The sequence below is a fragment of the Pyxicephalus adspersus genome, chromosome 12 (assembly GCF_032062135.1).
Source record: "Pyxicephalus adspersus chromosome 12, UCB_Pads_2.0, whole genome shotgun sequence".
Classification (NCBI taxonomy): Eukaryota; Metazoa; Chordata; class Amphibia; order Anura; family Pyxicephalidae; genus Pyxicephalus; species Pyxicephalus adspersus.
The window spans coordinates 17,999,969-18,020,090 of NC_092869.1; the positions used below are offsets into that span (position 1 = coordinate 17,999,969).

Below are 20,122 nucleotides of genomic sequence, written 5' to 3' on the forward strand. Positions count from 1 at the left end.
AAAATTCCGAGCATGCTTTTAGCTTTAGATATCCAAAAAGCTTTTGACTCCATTTCTTGGGACTATCTGTTCTATGTCCTTAAGCGGCTGGGGTTTCGCCCAGGGTTTATGACATTGCTGAAGGCACTTTATTCTAATCCCTTGGCAAAAGTCCGCTACCTATCTTTTTTTCTCAGAAACTTTCCCCATATTCCGAGGAATGGGACAAGGGTGTCCATTGTCGTCTATATTGTTCATTTTAGCAATAGAACCTTTAGCATGTTAACTTAGGTAGAATCCTGATATTCAGGGTATCTTAATAGCAGACTCGTCCTACAAACTAAGTTTATTTGCGAACAACCTTCTATTGGCCATCACTCAGCCAAAAATCTCATTACCCAATTTAACCCATGTACCTAAGATGTTTGCGAAAATTCCGGGTTATTGGTCAATGAGCAGAAGTCTGTGGCCTTAAATGTGACTGTCTGACCAGCTGTGTACTACTCTTCAAGAGGAATTAACTTTTTAAGTGGGCTCCATCCCATCTGGAATACTTGGGCATTAATTTGACCAGCAAATACACAACGCTGCTATCCACTAACTATTCTCCTTTATTTGTTCATCTAAAGCAGTTGATGAACAAATGGGATTCCCATCCTATCTCTTAGATGGGTAGGATCAACTCTTTCAAACTGACGATTCTTCCGAAACTGCTGTACTATTTTAGGACAGTTCTGGTCCCTACGCACATGCTTAAGATATTCCAGAAGGTGTTTTTTACTTTTATTTAGAACAACAAAAAGTCTTGCATAGCCAGAAACACTATGTATGCCCATAAACATCATGGGGGCTTGGGGCACTCAATATTTTAAAATATTATCAGGGGGCTCAAATAGCCCTGTTGACGGTTTAATTATCCCCAATAGATATATGTTCTCTTCACTGGCTCCCCTACAAACTACGCCCCTACTCTGAGTGTTCAGTTGAGGCAGGTATTCAAAGTGCGGGATGAGATTAGGTATTTAGCAGGTTTAATGTCTCCACACCTAACACTTCCAATTCAAAGAAACCCTCTCTTTCAGCCTGGGTTTGTGTGCCCCAAACCCTTTAAGGGCGGAAAGCTCATAATTATGGAACAGTTTTTTCCCTTTTAGGGAGGCGTTCTATTCTTAGTTGGGAGGAGATTCACACGACACACCGAACCCCAAGATTTTTCGCTATCTACAATTCAGACATTGGCTTGATTCTCTGACTAGAGGGAAAGACCTATCTGTCAAAATAACTGTTTAAACATGTGTACTATAGAACACCTCTTTGTCCGAAACTGATATCTATATTGTACGCAAAGCTTTCAGACGACACATGTTTATCAGTGCACTCATACTCTCAATGGGAAAGGGACTTGGTAAGATCAGCTGAAGAATGGTTCGGTACCTGGGCAAAAATTGCTAAATGTTCTATTAATAAACTAACTTTGGAATCCGCTTTTAAATTCATGATGCGGTGGTACATGGTACCATCAGATTAAATATATTTCCCCCACAATATTACAACTCTGTTTTTGGGGATGTCAAGAGCGAGGTACAGACTCCCATATTTATAGCCCTTCTGCAGTTTAAACCTTCTAACCTCACCAATGTTCAATTCTTATTGTGTGCACTAATATTAATTGCAGCAAAACAAACCATTGCAAAACACTGGAAATCTCAGGCTATCCCCTTTTTTGAAGATTCAAAACGAGTTGATAACACGTTTCCTAAATTTTCTACTATATGGGAACCCCCGGCAGCAGTATTCTTTGCCAAAGATGCAGTTGTTGTAATAACCCTCTAGGTATGGACTATCTCTAAGCTGGTGATTTTGTAATATGTCATCCTAAACTCATTCTTTACCTTCCCCCTTTACTTTTAATTTATTTGTGATGTTGTTTCTTTTGTTTTGTGTTGTAATTGAGATTATATTTTTTGTACATCCAATATTGTGCTATGATTTTAATATGCACGCTGTACTGTATCTCTATTTTTTGTTATACATACAAATTTGTTTAAAAACATTAATAAAATTTATTGAAACCAAAGAAAATTCCAGGTTTTGGTTTTTTGCCATGTATTTTATTTATTCAGTGATTTGTTACTTAGAAGATATTTTAAATGTAACCCACATTTTGCAACTAGGAGGATCCTTTTGTTTTAACTGCTTAACCTTGCATATCTAAAAGACCCAACAATTAAACACAAGAGAAGTAAACTGGTATATGAAAGTTCAGTGTAGCGAGAAATGCAACAATCTTTGTTGGGAAGACAAAACAAGCCAGTGCATACATGAGCGGGAGTGAGCACTGCAAAGTCTGGATTTAGCAGTTTTCTTACATCATAAAGAATAAATGCACTTCAGTCAAGCATGCTTTTATTCCCCACACCCTTCTATTTTTATTGACCTAACCCGAACTCTCCCCTTCATTTACTAAAACCTGAAGTTCTGAGGCCCCCATTTATATACCAGCTGCACACCTCTTCTGCCAGCACCTGTACAGAACATCCATTTTTTATAGAGCTTGTCTACAAAACTCTATGTAGACAGCCCAAAAAAATCTATGAGGCTGTACTGCGCAGGTATTAACCTCCCTAGTGGTTCATTTCTTTCGGGTTTTATATGTCTAAAATGGTACATTGTTTTTCATAAAAATTTATTTTACAGTATATTATAATAGTATAAATATAATAAAGTTTGAAACACAAAATCATGTAAAAACAATAAATTGAATAAATTAAAAAAAATCTATATATTGAAAAAAAACATTTTTAAATAAAAAAAAAATACATATTATACTCATACTAATATATATACTGTAAAATTTGTTCTTCAAAACAATGTACTGCTTTTACACATATAAATCCAATGTATTGCATTCAATACAGTCATTTTGTATTGAATGCAATACAAATGTATTTTGAATTTCCCGCTCCGCCCCGACGGCAACCTACACACGCACAGACGTCATGGGGAACTCCTTGGTGACTCATCGGGTGCAGAAGACAGAGGAAGAAGGAAGAGGACAGAGATCGCAGCAATGGACGATACGGGAAGCCGGCAGATCAGGTAAGGCTGTATTTACTATTACTTCCCATACCTCGGGGTTACCGCTTTCTGCAACTTTTTTCTACCCCGAGTCACACTCGGGGTTACCGCTAGGGAGGTTAAGGATCAATGAATGTGGTGTATGTAATTTGATGTACAAAATTTATTATGTACAGTTATAATACAAGGTACCTCTTCACAAGGATTAGGGAGCATAACTGTGAGGGTCAAAATTCCCTTGTTTCTCCCCCCTTAAAATGTGACATATCCTCCTTTCACACTAGCTAAGATCTTCATTTTTATTTTACAGCATTGAAAAATTTCTAATTCTCTCAAGGATACCACAGGGGTTAAACCACAGGTAGGACATTGTTTAGTTTGGTATATAGTTTAAAATTCAACATATATTAGTTTATAATAAAACTTTAAATTAGTTCATAATAAAAATTATAAAGTTTTTTTTATTTTACTTTTAATTCTGCTTTAGTTTGCATGCTGGGGTTGTGACTGTGTTTATATACTATAAAGCCAATATAAATTATTTGTGGCTGTTGTCTCTAAAAGAATGTAGGTTGATTTGTATTTCAGGATAAATCCTGCCATGTATCTCTCCTTCTTATATGAGACCTAACCACCCTGCTTACATACCAGCAGAGCCAAATAAAAAAATTATATTTAAGTCTCATGTACTATGCTGAAGCTGGACAATTTCAACTTAAAAGAGGAGATGCAAAGAACAGGTGGTTGTAGACTTTTTCCCTATGTGACCAAATAAATATTTTCCCTTACCATTGTCATGTTAATGACGGAACTGTATTTAAACTTTCACACGTGTTTTATGTCTACGCCATGCAAAAAAAAATTTTTCTGTTCCTGATAGTTATACAATATTGCATTATGTCTTATTTAACATATATATGTGTTTTAATGCATAAAAAAGGGACTGTCAAGTTTCTATTTGGAAGTTGTTTTTCCCATAAAAATATTGGAAACTGTTGTGTACTAAATGGAATCTCTTCTGTTTGTCAAGTGTAATGTAATCGGTATTGCAAATGGGAAACTATTAACAGACTCACAACTTCCTGATTGTGGTAAAACAACCTGCCATGTCTGATTTCTTTTTTGTGACCTTTCACGCATGACGCATTTTACCGCTGTTTTACCTAAGCAATTATAAGAGTTTTACAGGGAACATAAAACCCCTCACTCCTTCCTTTAAAGCGTTAAAAATATACGTAAAAGGGCATCCTGTACTGTAGAGCATCAGCATCCAAATCCATCCAAGCACGAGAAGGGGATATAAGCCTATTCTACAACATAATCTTCTCTTAAAAACTCTCCTGCATTTGTGGAGTAGTACATTTGTGCCTTGTGTGACTTTATTTGTTTGACAAACCCTCATTTGAAAGCAAGCCGGCCATCTTGGCCACATGGCATCCTGTACTGTACAGCATCAGCATCTAAATCCATCCAAGCAAGAGAAGGGGATTTAAGCCTATTCTACAGCATAATCTTCTCTTAAAAAACTCTCCTGCATTTGTGGAGTAGTACATTTGTGCCTTGTGTGACTTTATTTGTTTGACAAACCCTCTATTGCATTCCCTGTATGCCTGATTCTCTAACATCCAGTATCCCTCTATTGTAATTTGAACAACAGGCGGACATCTTATGCACATGGCACCTTGTATTGTAATGCATCAGCATCCAAATCCATCCTAAAAGGAGAACGAGATTCAAGCTTATTCTACAACATAATTTTTACTTAAAAAGCTCCTTACAGATTGTTGTTTGTTTCAGCAATACTGGATGGGATTTTATATTGGACTCTGGCCTTAATATTACTCGACAATAACATTACTACCTTGGACGAGGAAATATACTTTGATTGTTGGGTATTTTGCTCCACCTGATGTTTATTGGTATTATGTATATTGACCCTATTCCTGTATTGCTGTACTCTTTGTTTATATTCAAAATTCAATGAAAATTCAATTTAAAAAAAAAAAGCTCCTTACATTTGTTGATCAGTATATTGGTGCCTTATAGGAACTCCTTTACTACTTACTTTCTTTACTACTTTTCCTGTGTGCCTGATTCTCTGACACCAAGTATCACCATATTTTTGAAAGGCAAGCGGCCATCCTGCATGCATGACACCCTGTACTCTACTCCCCTAAATTTGTGTGTACTGCAACTACACTTTGTTGGGACTTTCTCACAGGGCTGATATACTGTAAGTCTGAAGCTTCCACCAGCTTCCTCTACTGCAATTACTAAGTTTGTGAGACTTTAGAGAGGTCATTATGTGTGGCTGATCTCACAGGATGTGAGGCTCCATCGTTGCTGGGCCTTTCACATGGATGTACAATAAGCTACTATACTGGGGTAACATACCTGCTTAAACTCCACTCGCCACATCCTCTAGTACAACTTTATGTGCATGTTCCTCCCTCTTCTGTAACATGGGCAAGGGGAAGCCGAATAGCCAATCCTCTCAAAAACGGGAAATAGGAACTTTTTTTGCCCGTTCCAAAACTCCTGGTTCTAGTGTAGGAGGCCCTAACACTAGATTCAACACTGCACAGACCGCCATGTCTAGTTTGGAACCCCCTGACTTCACTCAAGAGGACTCTGCTTCTAACTTTCCTTCTTCACTGGGTGAAGATAAGGACCCCTCAAGTCCGGCATGCCCTCCACAAACTTCCATGGACCCCACTGAGGTATGGGATAGAGATGCCTACCTGAAGTCTCTGCCCATCAAAGCAGACTTTGAATCTTATCTTGTGCGCATCCAAAACTCTCTACGTTCTGAACTAGCCACACTCAGATCGGACCTTGGCTGTAGAATAGAGGAGGTTGAGCGTAAGGCGGAAGATCTCCGTAACCACGTACAGACCCATACTTTTAATGAACACTCAATGCTACTGCAAAAAATTATGTATCAACAGGATGACCTGGAGAATCGGATCCGCCGTAACAACATAAGGATTCGGGGACTTCCAGAATCGATAGAACCAAAGAACCTCCATGCAGCAGCGACGACTTTGTTTAATGAACTCCTTCAGAGACCTAGGGAAAATACTATAGAAATTGACCGCATTCATCGAACTCTGGGCCCAAAATGCCAGGATCCAGATAGACCGAGAGATGTGATTTACCGAGTCCACTCTATCCAGCTTTCCAACTTTTCGCCAAAAAAGGTAGCAAATCTGCCACCTTTGGCCATCTGGGGTACTTGGCTACCTTCTTGGCGATGTTTGAGCTTCCCCAAGTCAACCTCCCTGATTGGCCTACCCTCCCCACGATTTTAACCCCTCCAGCGAATTCTGAATAGCAGCAGGGACAGAGGAAGTCCAACAGTGATCAAGTGCGCAACATCTCACAGGCCCCTCCGTGACTGTGGACCAATCCACCAGGGGGGGTTTTGCTGTTACTTCGATACATGAGGACTGGTTATCCTCCTCCCTGAGGGGTTTGGATTGCTTGCCTACGAAGGCACTTTGTGTGTAAGGTTTTGGGGTTTTTTTTTCTTTGCTGAATGCTTTGATACTGTTATTATTGTTATAGTTTTTGATAATGTTTTGCTTTTGGAGATTGAGGATGTATACTTGTACCCTCCCCCGCAGCTTACAGCTTACATTTGCTATATCATCCAATACTTTCTTTGGCGTATAACGATAGGCCCGGCCCGGGTGGTGGGAGCCTCATCCTGACCACCTGAGCTACCCCCTCCAAGGGAAATTGCGCAGCTGATCTGTGCTTATTGTTTATTGTTTTTTTTGTATTGATTGTTTGTCTTTTTGTTCTACACATTGTTCCATCCCCCTGTCTATCCCCCCCCTTGTCTGACCCACCCCCATGATCTTACCTTCGGCCCTTGAGAACACCACTATTACTGGGATACTTGGAAAAGTCGCCCTTATTTTACCACGATGGGTACGGTCAAAGTAGTTACGTATAATGTTAAAGGGTTGAATACCCCTGAAAAGCGCTCTTCCATTTTTGCTGAAATATACCGGCTGAAGGCACAAGTAGCTTTCATACAGGTAACCCACTTCCGGGCAGACAGGGTTCCGAGATTAGGCAATAAGAGGTATCCGATAGCATACCATAGCTGTACCGATGCATCTAAATCTAAAGGGGTGAGTATCTTGATAGCCTCCTCTGTTACATGGCATCTTCTGTTCCAAATCGTTCCAATGGTAGAATCTTAAAAGTTTTATCCCAATATAGGCTCCTCGATGTTTAGCATGTTCTGCACCCCCAGGCTAGAGATTATAGGTTCTTCTCTCCCCCCCATAGCTGGTACTCGAGGATCGATCACTTTTGGATCCCACATTCTGAATTACACAGGGTACGATCTTGTTCTATTGGCTCCATCACCATATCTGATCACGCTCCCGTATCCATTTCCATTGAACTCTCCTATTCCTGCCCCAAATCGTGTAATTGGAGCATGAATGAATCCCTTCTCGCAGTGGTCTTGGCGGATTTCAATTCGGAACTGTCCAGTTACTTTCAGACCAATGCCTCCCCTGAGATCAGCCCTCTTTTGCTATGGGAAGCCCATAAAGCAGTTATCCGGGGTATATTCATTAAATATGGGACGAGACTTAAGCAAGCCCGCCAGAAGGAGATTGGGGACACTCTCCAGCGTATTGCAACTCTCGGGTCTTTACACAAATCTTCCCTAGATCCTACAGTGGGTAATGAACTCCGAGTTCTTCGTGAGAAACTTTCATTACTTTGCATTGCTTTCATTACTTTACAGGGCGAAACTTGCTCTGACTAAATGCAGGAGAATGTTCTATGAGCATGGTAAAAAGAGTGGCCGTTTGCTAGCCAATGTTCTCCATGTTCATAAAACTCGCTTGTTTATCCCCTTTCTCACAGACAACTGCGGACGGAAAATGTACCATACCAAAGATATAGCAGAATCTTTCCGCCAGTACTACTCCACTTTATATAATATATCGAAGTCCTCCTCTTCTTTGGCGCCCGAGGAAAGGACACAGGCGATTCAGAACTATCTCTCGGCAAGTGGGATGCCCTCCCTTTCTTCTTCCGAGAGGGAGATATTAGAGACCCCTATCACGGCAGAGGAACTTAGCGCAGCCAAATTAAGATACCCCCACAGGTAAAACTCCTGGACCGGATGGGCTTCCTAATGTACTATAAAACTTTTCAAACTTCCTTGGCGTCTCATTTTCTGGCAGCATTTAATTTTATTACTGAAGGAGGTCAGTTCTCCTTGGACTCCCTACGAGCCACCATTACGGGTATACCCAAGGAGGGTAAAGATCCCCCTCCTCATTTGCGAGTTACAGACCAATTTCCCTTCTTAATCAAGACCTCAAACTTTTTACAAAAATCCTTGCCTCCAGATTCATCACGGTCATCTATAAACTCGTCCATTTTGATGAAGTTGGCTTTATGCCTGGAAGGGAGGCCAGGGACAACAGGACCAGTACTGAACTGGATTTATTATGCTGAATCCAGAAGTGTGCCGCTTATGTTGCTGTCCACGGATGCTGAAAAGGCTTTTGATAGAGTTGATTGGCTTTACATGGACTGTACTTTATTACATTTAGGCCTAGGCCCGAAGATGTTATCGTGGATGTGGGCCATTTACTCTGAGCCCATGGCTAGGGTCAGGGTGAATGGACTGCTCTCTCACTTATTACCCATTTCTAATGGCACGAGGCAGGGCTGCCCTCTATCCCCCGATTTTTATCCTATCCCTGGAACCGCTTCTGTGCGTGATTCGTACTTCCTCCACTGTCTCGGGTCTGGATATGGGAGGTCCGGTCCAGAAAGTAGCGGCTTATGCCGATGATTTATTGTTTGCCATAACCAACCCAACTGTTTCTTTGCCTAATCTCCTGACAAACCTGACTGAATTTAACACCCTTTCCAACTTTAAAATTACCTATTCCAAATCAGCAGCTTTGGATGTGACACTCCTGACTGAAACCAGCTCCCATCTCCAGCAATCATTTGCTTTCCGATGGGAACCCCATGCGATCACACTTAGGCATAGGATACTTAGGCACGAAAATACCCAAAACACTCAGAGTTATTTGATAGGAACTTTATCCCGCTGCTCTCCACAGTAAACTCTGATTTGGATAAGTGGGATAAATTGACTTTTTCTTGGATGGGACGCATAAATGTTATCAAAATGAATATTCTCCCTCAGTTTTTATACCTTTTTCAAACGCTGCCCATTGAAATTCCTGGGTCCTTTTTTAGAAACCTCAACTCCAAACTTTTTCGCTTTATTTGGCGTAATAAGGCTCCAAGGTTTTGCAGATCCTTACTTATGAGGTCCAAACTGGAAGGGGGTCTGGGAGTTCCGAACCTATTCCATTACTATTTGTCGGCCCACCTGACACGGGTATTGGATTGGTGCAGAAAAAGGAGATTAAAACAATGGATATTTTTGGAACAATGTTTCTGACCAACACCTCTGCACCTCTTTCTCTGGCTGCCAATTTCGGCCTTCCCGAGTCTTAAATCCCATCCTACGGTGGGATATACATGGGAGCTGACGGTAAGGAACTTCCACTGTTTACATCTTTCACCCTCCCCATCACCTCTATTTCCGGTACTGGGCAACCCATCTAACCCTCCTGGGATGGATGACGGGAGGTTTAAAGAACTGCTTTCTGTGGGGGTATGCAGAGCAATACACTTCATTGGATCAAACAGATGGATTGACCCAGGGGGCCTTAGAGAGGCCATGGGTGACTTTCATTTGGACTTCTGGAAAACTATGCAGATTATCCACTTCCTGGCTGATCTTTGCCCGGCCCTGTCCTACTGTAGGTCTCTTACTCCTTTTGAACAGCTATGTATGGGTGAGGGGGGTGTTAGACACACTTTATCTGTAGTTTATGGGCTGTTGCAAACTCCCCCTCCTGACCACACACCTACATTCCTAGGTTTTTGGGAGGCCGATTTGGGTCTCTCACTCTCTGTGGAGCAGAAAGAAAATATCCTCTATTGGAATCATAAAGCTTCCATTGCTAGTAAATACCAGGAAATTTGCTTCAAAGTGGTCTTGAGATGGTACCGCACCCCTGAGAAACTGCATGGCATTTTCCGAGAGGTTTCAGACCGTTGTTGGCAGTGTCAGATGGAGAAAGGCACACTGCTTCATATATTTTGGCTTTGCCCACTCTTGCGGAATTTCTGGACCACTGTTCGGAACCATTGTTCAACAGATGACAGACCAAGACATTCCTGATGTCCCGGCTTTTTTCCTTCTTCAACATAACTCATTTTCAAGGAAGGCATACAAAAGCTCGGTCGTCAGGCATCTTATTGTGGCTGCCCTTTCTTGCATTGCTGCTAGCTGGCGAAATCCGACTCCACCCACGATTGGATTTTGGTTGAGTAAAGTTAATGAAATCCATCATATGGAGGATCTTACCTCCACTGTGAGGGTCACTGGCAGGAAGGTGGCTTATACTTGGTATTACTGGTCACAATTTATGCTTACTACCGAATACCGAGACCTTGCTTCCTCTAACTGAATTCTAAGTTTGGTTCTCATACTTATAGTTTTTCCTTTAGGAGAGACCCCTCATCCGGTGTACTTTTCCTCTTACACTGTGTTAACTTTTTTTTTTTTTACAGGTTATCCCACAATGAAAGGATGATTCCCATGGCTGTGCTCATGTCATGAATGCAGCCGTGGGACTCCTGACAGTGTAGAAACCCCAGGCACTAGAGGGAAAATGAGGACAAGTCTCCCCATTTACCTCGAGCGCTGAATAGCTGAGAAAAGGGAAACCCTGATGTTGCTTGAGCCATCATCAGGCTTTCTCTTTTCTCAGTCAATCAACAGAAGAAAGTTCACTGCACCCGTGGCCCTAGAGGAGTTGTAGCATGTGCTCTGTACACACATGGGTACGGAGCATGTGCTACATATTTTCTGGGTGCAGTGAACTCACACGACCTCTCAAGGGAGAGGTTGTTTGAGTTTACTGCACCCGTGGCCCTAGGAGAGTTGTAGAGCGTGCTCTGTACCCACATACTCTGCACACATGTGACAGCCCTGCAAGGACTGCGGGTGCAATCAAAAGAGCGGACCTGTCAGGAGACCAGAACTGATTGCTTCTGCGGTCCTACTAGGCAATCAGTGGAGCTTTGCACTCCTGGTTGCTCCCGCTGTCCTAGCAGAGCTGTGACATGTGTTCTGCACCCAGCTGTGACATGTGTGCAGAACACGTGGGTACAGTGGTACTCTGTACCCACGTGCCACAAATCCTCTAGGGCCAGGGAAGCAGTGAACTCGCTTCCATTGATTGGCTAAGAAAAGGAAAAGCGTCATCAGGGTTTCCCTTTTCTCAGCCATTCAGCGGTAGAGGTGAATGGGTAGACTCATACTCATTTGCCCTCTAGGAGGTCAGGAGTCCCACGGTTGCATTTATGACATGAGCACAGCCGTGGACTCCCGACAGTGTCTTCATGCTTTTATTGTAGGATAACTTGTAAAAAAAATGTTTAACACAGTTAATCACAAAACATTACACATCTAATAAAATACTTTAACATTAAAGTCTTCTCTTATTTTTTACATATATTTTTAACACTTTTGTGTACCCCTGTACTCTTTCCCCAGGGTGGGGCGGTGGAGATCTGGGAGTCTCTTTATTAAAGGGGACTTCCTGATTCCAAAGTCCTGCTAAAAATGCTTATAAAAGCATTGTTTTCAACTGAGGCTTTCATAAAATGTTTAAAAAAGCTTGTAAAAGCCTCTATTGAATTCAAAAGGAGCTTTCATTAATGTCTTTAAGTGTTTAAAGACATGGGAAAATGCTCACACCAATGTGTGTGTTTACCGCATTTTAAATTTTTAAAACATTGCATGGAGCGTTATCTGTAACGCTCAAAAAGGTGCCTCAAGGAAACGTTCTGGTGTAGATTAGCCTATTGGAATTCATGGAAACATGGACTTTTAAACGCTCAGGTTAAACGCTGGGGAAACGGGTCTGTGTAGACTAAGCCTTACCTGAAACAAGAACACAAATAAGGTTTCCTGACTAAATAGTAAAATTCTTGTGTTAGGTAGGTCACTCAGACTTTACTAAAATGGTCTAGATGCTAACTAGATACCTATCATCTTCAGGGAGATTTGCAATGTCAGACCACTTGTGTCATTGTTTTTATATCTTTGCTGCTCTGCTACAATGGCCCTGATTCATCAATGAAATGGGCGTACGCTCGACGAGCGGCGAAGTCTATTACGAATTGGGCCCGAGTTCTAGTGAACTCGTCTGCTGGTTTCCCCAGTAAGTTTGCTTGGATGTTATGCATTGATGTGATTTTTTATAATCCTCATGATTGGAAGCTTCATCTGTTGCTGCAATGTTTTGGTGCCTGGTTTGTAATGCCAGTTTCTGTAGTTTAGCAATTCTTCAGCAATGTGTTGTCATTTTTTCCACAAAGTATTGAGTACAAATCTCTGCATGGTTTCCACACCAAACTCCTACTTAACCCCCTCGTTGCCTTTGTCACATATTGGTATTTTTTTTCTTTTTTTTGTTTGTTTTTTTTTTTAGAGCCTGACATTTGCACTCATGTTGATTTGTCCCCACACAACTCCTGAGTTCATTTGTAGTTGTGTTAAAGGTTTGTTGTCATTGTGCTGTGCTGCCTGATCTTAGCCTTATTGTATACAAACACACTTCCAATTGCTGTCCAAACTGGTTGTCAATTAGTTGTCAAGCTGAGTTGCATACTCATTCTAACACACCTGATGGTAATGGAAGGAGATCCAGGTTGCCAAGCACAACATCAAAGCACATTGATTGCCAAGCTCACAAAAAAGGTTCGCACTCTTAGAAATGAACAGATGTTGTGTTGTTGCCTAACTTAATGCTCATAAATACTGGAGTGTATGCATTATTTAGGTGTTTACACAAAACAAATAGTACTAGTATATTAAAGTTCCAAGGCCAAATCCACTTTGTGCCAAACATTTTCTTGCTTTTCCATCCCTTCAGGGTGTTTTTGCAGATTTGAATGGCATTTAGATGTTGGCCCACTATATATAATTGACTTACTCCCCTCAGCTTGGTAGTGGAAGCACATAAAGGTGGATTCCTTCTTTTAACCAGAAGCAATTACCTCCATGAATGTTGCTTGTAGCCAAGCCCATGATATCCGAAATCATAGGAAGAAATAGGCAATCTTTTCAATGTGAAGAAATAGGGTCCAAAAAGCCCTCTTTGTCTATTTCTTCCTCTAATTTCTCTTTTCTATGTATATGTACACACATCTAAATGCATACATACAGGTTTGGCTTTTTGTGCACTCATGTCTATACATACATGAGTGCATATGAAGCAAAACATGCAAAATACACAAAAAAATCCAAACTTACCTTAATGAGAACTGAGCAAAAGTGCAGTGCATTTTTCAACTGATAAAACAGTTCAGGCGCACGTAGCGGGTCCGCCGTGGCACACAACTATGAGCTACACGCGCCTGAAGTTTGGCGCACTTTGGTGCATTTTTCAATTGAAAAAATTTTCCACCCGAGGAAAGTCGCAAGATTTTCTCCCAGGCCGGTCCTCTGATTAGGCATCGTACGCCTTTAGATAGGCGCCTATGTAGAGAAGCTGAACTTGGTTAACTCTTGCCCAACAGGAAAGAAATAAGTGATTTTAAAATATGCTTTTTTCTTGGCGCATATAAATGTTTTAAACATGTGAATGGCACAAACATTTTTATTTAGGGCTAAGGGTAAAATGTGTGCCATTAGAAAGAATGCTTTTTTAGGGGAACAGTGACTTTTAATGCAAGCTCGCCAGTGTAAAACTGCTGGGGATGCGCGGCTCCGGCAGCAAGCTCATTCAGTTTTAGAATAGCGCGACGGCTTCCGATTTCAGAACGCGAATACGAATGCGCGACCGAGCTTCTGATTTTTCTTGATGAATCAGGGCCAATGTGTCACCATTTTATTACATCACTTTATTGGAATTTAAGATCAGTGGCAGTAATTCTCATCTATCTTCTTTCATGCCTGGGAAAATCTTTGTATTATGTTTTTCCATGTTAAGAGGAAAGCCTATTTTTTCTGGTGGTATAGAAACCCATTGATAACATTTACTATATATGAAGGTTAAGACACCAGAGGTTCTTTGTGGTCTCCTGGCAGTAGGGAAACTGCTATCATGGTATTTTACCCACTAAAGCCAGAAAACAAGCCCTTTTTGTGTCAGAGTAAAATCAATGGTAAATCAACAAGCCATGTCATTGCTTCCCCTTTATAAAAAACTGCAAAGTTGTTTGAAAGCTTTTGTTGCCAGTTTTTGTGTTTTTGAATTGCTTTTAACCGTTGTCAATGGTTATAGGAGAATGAACTATATGCTTAACCCCCATAGCAATCTAATTCTGTTGGTTTTTGATGCCAAAAGTGATACAATTTTTTTTGCATAGAAATTTGTTGTTTTTTATTGTGGGCCTGTAACTCTTAGGATCAACTCCCGGGTATGATAATTATATTTATTATATTTATTTATTTATTATTATATTATAATCATGCATTATAACATAATAAATAATGATAATAAATAATTATAAAAAATAATTAAATAATTGACCACAACAATGTAATTTATCAAAAAAAAAATATCAACAATTTTCACTGAAATTTGTCCAAACAAGGGTGCAATATTAATGATAAATAATAAAATAAATTAAATGCAGATTTTAGAAAAAAAAAATATTTACATTTTTAGTAGACATCTCGGGTGTGGTAGATTTTGAAACAGGGAAGTCCAACATCACAGTCAGGACAGTGAAATCTGGTTTCCTTTCTGATCTTCCTTCCTCTGTTATCAGTCTTTCAGCAGCAAACCACATCCTTGTAGGTGCTGCCTTTCTCTGGGTTGGTTCGATGTATTCAGTGAAGTGATGACCAGTCAGGTGTTCTGGGTTGACAATAGTGAAAACACGACGTCCAAGTCTATTTATAGCCACCGATAGTGTTTGGTGGTTCCTGACTAGTGTTGATGTTCGAATTCGGGTTGTCCCTATATTCGACCCGAATATGGCTGTTCGAATTCGGGTAGACCCGACCCAGAAACTACAGGATTCGGGAGGAAAAAAAAAATTTTTTTTTTCTTAAATTATGTATTTGTATGTGTTTTTTATTTTAAACTTGTTCTCTTTTTATTTTTTACAGGTTATCCGACAAAGACATTATGAATCATAATGTCATTGTGGGATTCTTGGATCGTGGGAACTTTGCGGTCACAGCTAATTGAAAGCAGGTGCCTTCAATTAGCTGTAACCGCAGGCAATATGAGGGCAATAGAGGTTGAATGGAGATACTGCCCCTGATTCATCAATAAAATCCGCGATCGCTGGAAGCGCGAAAGTACGCGCGGCCATCGAGAATAGCGCGACCGCGTACGATTCCAGATCGCTAATACGAATGCGCGAGCGATAATCCGATTCTGCTTGATGAATCAGGGGCACTATCTCCATTCATACCTCTACTGCTCTGTGATTGGCTGAGAAATAGGAAACCCTGATGACACCTCAAGCATCATCAGGGTTTCCCTTTCCCAATCAGGGAGCAGAGCAATCAACGGAGCTTTACTATGCTGACAGCTCTGCTCCACTGATCATTTCTGCAGCCCTAGAGGAGCTGTGACATGTATTCTGTAAAAAAGTGACCAAGGAGGCCGAGGAACGAGGATTGTCGTTGGAAATAAACGACCGCCACGGTGGATCTGATTGGCCGACGATCTTTCACTATCTATCATGTGTACAGTATCGTGTCGTTCTGTGATTGTGCATGTTTCTGCGGTACACTTTCTCCTTTACATGTCCCTCCCTGCATCGTTCAAACGATTGTATCTAGTGTGTGGACAATGTTGGTGGATTATATATGAACGATCATATTGTTACAGCAGGTATAATCGTGCATAATCGTTGATCGATCGTAATCGTTTATTTTCTAACAATAATTATTGGAAGTGTGTACCTGGCTTTAGCCTAAAATTGGTTTGACAGGTGCTCTTTATTCTTCATGTGAAGTACAGGGGTATGTAATAGTGTTATGTATCTTTTTATAATGTATCTTTTTATGTATCCTTTTACAATGTATCTTTTTATGTATCCTTTTACAATGTATCTCTTTACAATGTATCTTTTTATGTATCCTTTTACAATGTATCTTTTTATGTATCCTTTTAAAATGTATCTTTTTACATCAGTTTGGAGGCTGTAGAAGCTCTACACAGTGCTGAAGAATTTTTCCTCCCATTGACTTTAATGGTGTTCGACTTTGACATTCGACCACCCAAATTATTTTGCTATATTCGAGCGAATAGCTGCCGAATGGAATAGTGAGCTATTCGACCAACACTATTCCTGACTATGGATTCAGAAACTTGCAAAATGAAGTCTGAATGATTCACAGGCCTCTGACTTTTTTTTCTGTACAGAATGTAGGCATTTCACAGGCACTGCTCAACAAGATGCCTGAAAATCTTCTTGTAGTACTTCCTTTGGTGTTTCCTCATCGCTGGGTAGAATGTCATGGCTTGGTCAGCTCTGTTGATACCTTCCATGGTATTGTTGTAGTTAATCACCACCTTTCCCATGTTTTGTGTGTACCAGAACAGTGAAGGCATTATGGACAGTACTCATCAGGAACACATCTTTTCAGTCACGCCATCTCAGGGCCATCATCTTGCCTTTCTGCCAGGCAACAATTTCCCGTCTTCAGCTTCCCTTTTGCAAACATTGATGACAGGTTGCGCCGGTTAGCCCTAACGGTTCTGTAGAATGTCCTCTGTTTGGGGTGCCTTGTTTTTAAAGAAGAACCAATAGATCTTACAAAAGGGAAAGGTTTATTTATAGCTTAGGATATTATATAAATATGATTTTCAAGACAAAAGGGAAGAAGGTAAAGGGTATATAGGAAAGGGGAAGGGAAGGGGTCTAGCTCTATCTCTAGCACATGGTCAATCCCTCTCTTACACCCACATACACACCCGGGTTTTCTCTCCTTGAACCACACCCCGCTACAAGTCCAGAGCGAATCACATTGTTGATTAATTCTTGGTGAAGTCCTGATCAAGAGGTCACATAGATTGTCCTTGTCCCAGGCTTGGGGTTGTTGTCAGATACCCCTGCCCCCTCCAGGAAGACTGAAGCAATAGTAAACTGGTTTGGGCAGAAACTGCCACCAGGTGGTCAAATTGGCCAAGGTATTACTGATCTTCAGGCATCCACTCATGGAAGATCAGTCATTGTCCCTGTTAACCAATCCTTTGATGTTTGAGGGACTGCATCTGTCTCCGCAGATAATGAGGTTTATAGCTTGTTTCCAAGAAGGCAGAATTATCTTTACATACAAATCATATTCATATCAATTTTGGTCACTTCCAACAGTTCCATACGCATCTGTTCTGTGTTGCAGAAGGAACTCATAAAGCTCAGGAGAGGTGTAGAAATTGTCAGTTGTGACACAATAGCCCTGACCTAGCAATGGCTCAATGAGTGATAGCACTGAAGATGTTGCCAATCTATAATGGCTGTATCTGGGATTGATACATCCCAGAGTGTCCCTTTTCCAGTGTAAAGTACTGTATTCCATATGTAGCCAGATGAGGATTCACACAAAAGATACGTTTGCACACCAACTCATGCCGTCTTTGACACAATGTACTGTGCACCCAGCTGAGCCTCCTCTTGTAAGCCATTAGACTTTCCTCAACACTGATGTCTCTGTCTGGCACATAGGTGCCCTGGAAATTTGTTAGAATCATTTGAGAAACTTACCAAATTTTCTTCAGTTTTGGTGCAGGATGAGTCTCATCAAATTCTTCATTGTTTGCGAAGTGCAGGTACTTCATGATAAGGGAAAATCGGTATTCTGGCATGACTGTGCCAAAGAATGGAGTGGCAAGCATTTTGTTCTTGGACCAGTACCACTTCTGCACGGGTTTGCTCACAACTCCCTGCAGGATCACCAAGCCCAAAAACAGCCAAATGTCATCCTTGGTCACAGGTTCCCACTTTCTGCTTCTAGCAAACCTTAGGTGGGGAGCACATAACCGTTGTCCAGCGTACCTACATAAAACAAAATAAAAAAGGTATTTTAGGATATGTTCATTTATAGTGTGGTGAAGGTTGCAAGTGAAATGTTAGCAAACAGAGAGCAGCATACATGCTTGCATAAAAAAACTAAGCAATTTCAAAAAATTAGCAGTGGCGGTGCTGCCTGGTCTGCATCAAGGTCAATAGGGCACCATGTACGCACAGCACTGACCTCAGGTCCAGAATCGTCGCTCAGTTCACTTTTGCTGTCTGATGAATTTCCTGGTGAATCACTATCGCTCAATTCCACAAGGGGCTCCTAATCGCTATCGCTGCTTTCAAGTTCCTCCAAAACAGCACTTGCGCCGGCGAGATGCCTTTTGGATGCCATGTGGTCAAGTCCCTAGTAATCAGTCAGGAACAATAAAGGTCAAAGACAAAGTGATCAGATGATACATCAGGAAGTGAGTTATAAAAGTCATCAAAAGCCCAACAAAAGATCAGATCAAGGTCAGAGCTAATAGTGGGCAAAATGTAGATCAGGGCACTGGGCAATGATGTTTGGTGCACTCAAATATTTAGTTATACTTTTATTATATGTTTTGTAGTGTTTTTTACTGTAAAAACTTTTTTTTACCGCCCAGCCACACCCTCAGAATCCATCACATCACACCCCCAGAATCCATTACGCCACTTGCATCACCCAGAAGATGTCACATCTTCCCGGGTGATGCAAGTGGGGATGTCCCGCCCTGCTTCACCCCCTGGATCCACCAATGGCTGTTGCTCGTATCACCAGGTGGATGCGAGCATCACATCTTCCAGGTGATGCGAGCAGCAATAGTAAATTCCGGGGGTGATGCCAGCGGGAAATCGGCACTGGCATCACCCCTGCAATTTACTAATGCTTCTCGCATCACCAGTTAGATGTGATGCACAATGCTGAAGTCCTGCATTGTGCATCGCATCTAACTGCTGATGCAGGCAGGCAGCGGCATGGCCGGGGCCCCGGATAGCATTTAAAAGCAGATTACACGGTAATCTGCTTTTAAATTTTTCGCTTCTCCATGCCCCCTAATGCAAAAATGCCCCGGCATCAGAGCCAGATCGTTGGATTGCCGCTGATCACGGGGCGCAGGTAAGTTGGGCTTTGTTTTTTTACCCCGAGTGTGACTCGGGGTTACCGCTTTTTGCAAGTAAAATCCTTATTTAATGTACAGCGCTGCGTAATATGTTGGCGCTATATAAATCCTGATTATTAATAATATTAATAATAATAATGATAAAAAAAATAAAAAAATCCACCCCGAGTCACACTCGGGATTACCGCTAGGGGGGTTAATGAACTGAAGCAAGTAAAGAATATCTACTGTTGCCTCCTATACCCCGACATGTGGCAAGATCTGATCTGAGGGAATCCAGTACTATGATTGTAGCCTTATGAATACTTGTTCTTCTCTGATCAGATGAAAAAACAAAATCACCACACAGTCTGTGCAAACCATTTTAAATTTAGGATTGACAATTGATGGATATTTCAATGTACCAAGGTCTATTTGATGCAAGAGCTACATCCTGCTATAAAACAGGATTGTGCAAAAATAGGCTTTACATACTCAATTGCTAAATGCATCAACATTGTAAAAAGTTATTTAAAACCCAGTAAAACTTACAAAAATAGGAATATCTTCGAACTTTGAACACACGAAACACCATGATTTAGAACTAATTTCTCATGGTTTATTTCTTTATTATATACTAAAGTGATAATGTAATGGAGATTGCCATTGCTGACCTCCATTTACTGATCTACCACAACAAAAAGTTAAAGATTATAACTGCAGAGTTATTTAAGGTTAGCGATTCAAGATATTAGTCAAATGGATCAAAATGATAGCTAGATTTTGAAAAGTAAAAGGTTAGCAATGGTGGCCTACTAAATACCGTATTTTTCGGACTATAAGACGCACTTTTTCTTCCCCAAAACTGGGGGGGG

The 20,122-nt window shown here is 41.0% G+C and overlaps 2 long non-coding RNA genes across 2 annotated transcripts in view; one reads left to right on the forward strand and one right to left on the reverse strand.

Annotated features, from left to right (window-relative positions):
* Positions 1 to 19,156, reverse strand: part of LOC140342496 (uncharacterized) — a 31,617-nt gene extending 12,461 nt beyond the window's left edge. Inside the window, exons 1-2 of the long non-coding RNA XR_011923091.1 lie at positions 18,359 to 19,156; positions 17,869 to 18,159 (exon numbers count right to left, since the gene is read on the reverse strand). This is a non-coding gene — a long non-coding RNA (uncharacterized lncRNA). The remainder of the gene's footprint in view (positions 1 to 17,868; positions 18,160 to 18,358) is intronic.
* The window catches only part of LOC140342495 (uncharacterized), an 82,531-nt gene that overhangs the window by 4,184 nt on the left and 58,225 nt on the right, over positions 1 to 20,122 (forward strand). Inside the window, exon 2 of the long non-coding RNA XR_011923089.1 lies at positions 3,368 to 3,418. This is a non-coding gene — a long non-coding RNA (uncharacterized lncRNA). The remainder of the gene's footprint in view (positions 1 to 3,367; positions 3,419 to 20,122) is intronic.